We start from the raw sequence: 7,135 nt of genomic DNA on the forward strand, positions 1-7,135 counted from the left end.
TATATATATATATATATATATATATATATATATATATAGGGAGAAAGAGATATATTCCTAGATTTGTTGTTGAAGGACTCCAGTCAAATCTGAGAGAAATATCGTAACATGAGTTACTTATTAAATGAGTCAAAAAATGATTAGATATCTAATCTTCAAAATGACTTGTCATTTAAAACTCACTGAAGCTATTTTTAGAAAGTCCCATAATGATCAGGCACCATCACATACTGTGTTTTTCTTCAGGGCCATAAGGTACTTCAACTGAGTAGTTTGTAAGTCGTTATAAGTGAAAATTTTCTATAAACTTTAAGAGATTGTGAGCCAAAGGAAGTCTTTGTGTTATTAGCAGCCTAATGACGGCTTCCAAAGTGACAGGTATGAAGTATAAATGAAACGAAACGGCTCAAATTAAGATTAAAGTCTGTACTAGACTAGACTTGTCTGAAGTGAACTACAAATTTGTACTTGTATGTAAAACCTATATAAAACCCTAATAAAATACAGTTCTCTTGCACTCTCTCTCTCATTTACTTCCGAGTAAAAGCTATCTGCCTAGCAAACACAATTTTACTAAAGTAAAGCTATTATATGACACATCTACAAAAGTAAAACTATTATACGATACATCAATCAGTTTTGATGATGAGCAATCATCTGTACAAACAACTGAACTACCTACTAGTTAAATTAAGATACAAGTGGCCAAGCAGAATCTGTTCTGCTCTACAGCTCTGAATGCTGGTCTTTTGTGATAACTCAACAGCAAGCACTAGATGGCTTATACACCTGACTTCTACACAAGGCTTTTAAAATCTCTTATGCCAATCATATATCAAACAAGTTATTATATGGATCTTTCCCCCAGACAATTAAAGATGGCTAAAATTCATATGCCAGTGTTTTCATTGAACAGATCAACCTGTCACTGCACATTTTCTTTATAACCTTGTGAGGACATTGAAGACTGGTGGCCAGGTCCACAGGTCGAATGTCTGTGAACTTATGTGGAATACAGGACTGTCCACCATTCATGAGTGATATGGCATATATTAATAAGAAGAAAAGTATTTCAGAGACATATTTTTAACACAGACTGAAGTGACTGCTTCATGCTGTTTACTTTGAAAGTTGTGAAATTTATGTTTTCGTAATCACGTGTATGCTGTAATCTGCGATTTTTGTCATGGACAGGAAGTTGGAACAATGTACCAATGTAACATTTTGTGTTAAACTTGGGAAGTCTGCTACAGAGACACTGAACAAGGTTCAAAGATGAAGCAGCAGTCATCACAATGGAAGAGCCCTTCATCTCCATGGCTGAAAAAGGCATGACAGAGTTGCTACTCAATCAAGAACATGCTCATTGTTTTTTGTTTTTTTTTTTGACACCAGTGGTATTGTGCATCAAGAATTCATCCTCCAGGACCAGACAGTCAATCAAGAGTTCTACTGTAACATTTTGAAGTGTTTGAGGGAGGACATTTGGTGAAAGCGACCGGATCTGTGGAGCATGAAGAATTGGATTCTTCATGATGACAATGCACCATGTCACCCTCACAAGTGTCTTGCCAAAACCAACATGGTATTACTTCTGCACCCACCCTATTCACCAGATTTAGCACCTGTGGACTTCCATCTCTTCCCCCAAGATGAAAATGCAGCTCAAAGATTGCATTTTAACACTATTGTCAAGATTAAGAGCACATTACAGAAGGTCCTTGACTCACCAGATTCCAAAAGTAGCACAAACGCTGGGACAGATGTATTGCTGCACAAGGTGACTATTTTCAAAGGAGATGATGTTAAAACTTAGGTAACTAAGTTTAGTAACCTATTTGAAAAATAGTTCAAGCCTTTAAATCTCCAAAAAGGGTCTATGAAGTCTATAAATGATTGGGAGGGGAGGGAAAGGGCAACCAACTGATACTGCTCCCCTTCTTCCTCATCAGCAGAAGAAATAAAATTGAAATAATGCACACAGCTATAACTATGGAACATGAACCACAAGGTTATGAGGAAAGATGGCAATGAATTGCTTATCATGGTAATAAGTGGAGGCGCAATGGCCCAGTGGTTAGGGCAGCAGACTCGCGGTCGTAGGATCGCGGTTTCGATTCCCAGACCAGGCGTTGAGAGTGTTTATTGAGCGAAAACACCTAAAGCTCCACGAGGCTCCGGCAGGGGATGGTGGCGAACCCTGCTGTACTCTTCCACCACAACTTTCTCTCACTATTACTTCCTGTTTCTGTTGTGCCTGTAATTCAAAGGGTCAGCCTTGTCACACTGTGTCACGCTGAATATCCCCGAGAACTACGTTAAGGGTGCATGTGTCTGTAGAGTGCGCAGCCACTTGCTCGTTAATTTCACGAGCAGGCTGTTCCGTTGATCGGATCAACTGGAACCCTCGACGTCGTAAGCGACGGAGTGCCACAAACATCAACATGGTTATAAATATATGCAATGGTGGGTATCAAAAGTAAATCTACACATTTTTAATAATGAAAGAAGGCAATGCAGGGAAAATATCTAATCAGCACAATACCAGACTAAATTATTACAGCATTTAGTTTTAAATTCACTTTAGGATTCCAAGTTCAGGTTCTAATAAAGCTGAACTTCATTACAACTCTTTGAGAGTAGAAAAACAATACTAGCTGATATAATTAAGGATCAAATGCAGTTAGTTATTCCCACTACACAAAATATTTAACAAAAACCTATATAAAAATCAATACCAGGGAACTTATATGTAGTCACTCAACGTGCTAGACATAACAGCCAAGTTTCCTTCAAATTGTGCTCTATCAACTTGAAAATGGACACATTGGGTAATATAGTCCTTGACATGCAACACCTAACAACGAGATGATCATGTCTAGAATGTTTTTTAACATAAATCTGCTCCGTCATAGTTGATTTGGGGCTAAACATGAGCAATGATAAGATAAGTAAAACCTAGAGCCAAACAAATAATTTTTTTTTTTTTAGGTTGTTCAAAATGAATCTTGCAGTGGTGTTAAAGATCAACAAAACATCATGCCTATATTACTGTGTAATACCAATCAACTCTACTGGAATAGACATAGTACTTGGATCATAACATAACATTGTGTTGATAACTCCTGTCTGCTGGCGGGCTGTCCTTATTGTGGATCATATAGTCCTAGGAATATGCACTTGAAATACAGAGTCACTATTTTCAAGATATTCGGGACTTTATCAACAGATTTGTCCTATAAATCAAACAAGTTGAGTCATGATGCAGAAGCTTCACTGGAGTATTGCTTTTATTTTTAGTTTGTTAGTCTAGTAGGTACTAACTGTCAGTTGACTAAGTCAGTCTGCAACTTGGTAGCAAGAATTTGGCAAGTACTGCTGCATCTAAGTCTCCATTTTTGACAAGAACTGCCACAGTTACATGTCCATGGGAAGGGCATGAACACGATAATTTTTCTCTTAAGAAAAGATGTTTATAGTGGCCAAAAGTACACTGAGAGTCATAAATAAAGTTTGGATAGTAAAGTGTTGTTTTAGAAAATGAGTTTTTGCAAAACTGTACCATTGCCTGTCAGTTTGAAGAGGGAAGTTTACAGATCTATTTGGGGAGTTACTCAAATCTATTTAAAAATTCCTCTGAAGCTGAGGATAAAAACAAAAACAAAAACAAAAACAAAATTTGACTTACTAAATACCTTTATTTATTTATTTATTTTATCTTTTTTTTTTTTTTGCTTTTCCCCTATTGGTCTCTGATTTATATGAAGGACTGAGAGGAGACTTTCCAAAAGATCTCAGCAACATAAGTGAAATAATTTTAGTTGAGAATTGAAACCATATTTTTGACAACATGCAGAAAACTTACTCCTAAGCTACAGCACTTCTATCATAAGATTATTTCATTTATGTTACTAATACTTTTGGAAAAGTCTTCTCTCAGCTCATCAGGTAAGTTAGAGAATAGGGAACAAGCTATGAAAAAACAAAAATGTATTTGGTCAGTTGCTGGGGTTTTCAAATAGTAATAACACAGTCCGGCAAAAACACATTTTTCAAAACAACGCTTTAACCCAAATTTTATCTATTATTCAATACATCAATTACGTCTGGCCATATAAATATATTTTCCTACAACAGCCAACTTATTGTATTGCACACCCCCACACACTGTTTTGAAATGTTAACTGATGTTACGTAACAACTTGAAACATATGTAGTAAATGCTTTCAAAATAGCAACGCTTGGTCATGTGATTTTTCTAATACACAACTTGTCTTTATAACAATCTAGCTTATCCTTATGCAGATACTAAGGTTATAATACAACCAGGATATAGAAGTGGAATGTGAAATTGAACACTGAGTTGAAACGTCTGGTAAAGTGTACAGTATCAAAGCATACCATTGTAATGCATGTGTGTGTGTGTGAGAGAGAGAGAGAGAAATAGTATGATATTGTATTTGTGTGTATATGTGTGTGTGTGTGTGTGTACCCATGCATTTCTGTGTGGTAAAGAAGTTTGCTTCTTGGTTTGGGGTTCAGTCCCACTGTATAGCAACTTATGTTAGTATCTTCTAGGATAGCCTTGAGCTGATCAAAACCTTATGAGTAAGATATGGTAAATGGAAACTGAAAGGAATCTGTCGTGTGTGAGTATTTGTGTGAATGAGAGTGGGTTGGTATTTTTTATGTCTATACATGTCTTTGTTTGCTTGATCAGTAAACAATGGCTTGATTATCAGTGTCATTTGCTTGCAGTCTACTACAAAAGCATGTCCAAGCTGTTTGTTGTTTGATAGACTGGGAGATTATTACCCAACCTGGAAACGGATGTAAGTTGGTAAAATGAGGTGCATCCAGTCATAGAAAGCTCTTTCGCAACAAACTCCCATCTAACCCATACAAACATGATAAAACAGACGTTAAAACAATGACAATGATGAGATGATGATGACATATATTTTCAAAAGCTTCACAATATTCTGTCAACTGTACTACTTATTTACTTATATTGTTTAGACTTAATCAAGCATTATCTCACAGCTTCATGATTTCAAAGACGTGATTGTTTCTTTTTAGAATGACATTGTAAGGTAGGTGTGAGAGGCCAGATCTGGATGGTTTGGAACATTAAAGCAAGTAGAATGGCTGGATATGGCTGATTTAAATGCTAAAGAGCGAAGTGATTGAGTCAGATTAGGAAACTTTGAATCATAGAGAATGCACTCAAAGATTTTGTATTTGAGAACAGCATCGGCTCATCAATTCCACAAGCAAACTTGTAGACTTGAATTAAACAGAGCAAGCTATTGAAACACTAGTAAATCATCCAATGCTCTCGTTGCTTATGACAGTGAGTATTATCACCTATAGTACTATCTGATTTAGAAAGCCATTAACCTCACTGTTGTACACAAAATGAATTAATCAGAAAACTGTTGAGGCCAAGTGTATACATAAAACTCTATTCTACTTCTTTCTTACACTACTAATGTAGGTTATCTATTTTTATCTTCAATATTAATTGTTTTGATCTCTCTCAAAACTGAACTTGTATGTATGCATCATGCATATATAAATGAATTTTATTCTATTTTATTTGCAATCAGGCAAACTTTGGCATATGGTATTGAAGGGTTTTGGTCATGGATTCAGTCCACTGTGAATCCTTAGGTATATGGCTTGATATTAAATGCCTCATCCAGCTGTAGCTCTTTATTAACTCTTTTGATAAGCAACATGTCTGAGAATGTCCCTGGCTCTATAGTGCAAACGTCAAACATCATGTTTTCAAAAGTTCTGAACTAAAAACTTCCATCAAAGCTTAGTGATAATTTATGTTACAAACATCAGCTTAATAAATAACAAAGTTATTTTACTAAATTCTACATGATATTTAAAACTAATTGAAGTAAGGACAGAGTGTCTCAACAGAAATATATTAACAAAAGGGTTACACTTAAAAAAAAAACCCTGAGAAGAACAATCAGACACAAGATATTTTAAGCATTATAATTAAGAGGTTTGGCTGAAGATTTCAAAGTAAGAAGTAGGGAATTAGAATAGAGACGAAAACTTGTGAGAATGAATAATTGGCGCTGGTTAAATGAAATTTTTGTACACTTACTTCAAATTATCTGTAATTCCCCAAGGAAGATCAGCAACGGAATTTCTTCTTCATTGTTTCAAGTAAAATCACAACGGCAGAACCTAGAAATAAATAAATAAATAATGATAATAATAATAATAAATACAGTGCATAGAAGTGACAAACTTCTCTAAGTTTACAGATTCACATGCAAAGTAGTAGACATTCAAATAAATACAATAGATTTATAAGTGAACCATTTTGTCCTCTGATATTTGAGTGCCCTTAAAAGAGTAATAATAAAGAGGTCACACTGTTGAACTATTCAGAAGGAGCAAAGAATTAGCTGAGTTCTTAGTAAGCACACATACCAAGTAATTCTGCCTCATTTCTTTACGATAAGTAAGCTAAATATAAACAACAAAAGTATTTTCTTATTGGTATATATGTTCACTGAAATACTAAGTTATGGGAACGACAAACTAAAGTTTGATTAATCAGATTCTACAGAAGGATGTGAGTAAATTCTGATGACGGACATGTTAGAAGACTATCTACATAATAGATGTAGTAGAAACAAGTAATCATTGACTACATCTATTGTATTAAATTGAACTTCAATGCAATAGAACAAAAATTTTCTTTCAGGGAAAGCTAACACAGGTAATGGGGTGAGTGGAGAAATATAAATAAGATAAATGAGGTTACATTGGTATGAGGATATATATACATAAATATATAGATATATATATATATATAACATAAAGGAGATGTAAGTCAAGACAATCTTATCTACATCTCTTGGAGAATATCCACTGTGAGAAATGTAAATGACCGGATGAATAAGGGCATGATTTAGGAAAAGGTTTTAATGCAAAATGATTCTACAGACATACACAGGGTTTTAAATCTATAGAAAACACAAAAATGAGAACGTGGGATATTCTCAACCAGCTTAGAAATATTACTGATACAAGTGAAGAAGCTACAGAAATAAAACCTTGGGCATTTGGAAATTGGCTCCAGTCATTGGGGTGAGGGCAGGGG

General features: G+C 35.0%; 1 protein-coding gene across 7 annotated transcripts in view; it reads right to left on the reverse strand.

Moving 5' to 3' along the window:
* LOC106874076 (uncharacterized) overlaps positions 1 to 7,135 on the reverse strand; it is a 56,530-nt gene that overhangs the window by 5,412 nt on the left and 43,983 nt on the right. For all 7 annotated transcript variants that reach the window (XM_052972730.1, XM_052972727.1, XM_052972729.1 and 4 more), the window contains one exon: positions 6,128 to 6,210. The gene's annotated coding sequence lies outside the window, so the exon portion shown is untranslated. The remainder of the gene's footprint in view (positions 1 to 6,127; positions 6,211 to 7,135) is intronic.

Source organism: Octopus bimaculoides, chromosome 14, assembly GCF_001194135.2.
Source record: "Octopus bimaculoides isolate UCB-OBI-ISO-001 chromosome 14, ASM119413v2, whole genome shotgun sequence".
NCBI lineage: Eukaryota > Metazoa > Mollusca > Cephalopoda > Octopoda > Octopodidae > Octopus > Octopus bimaculoides.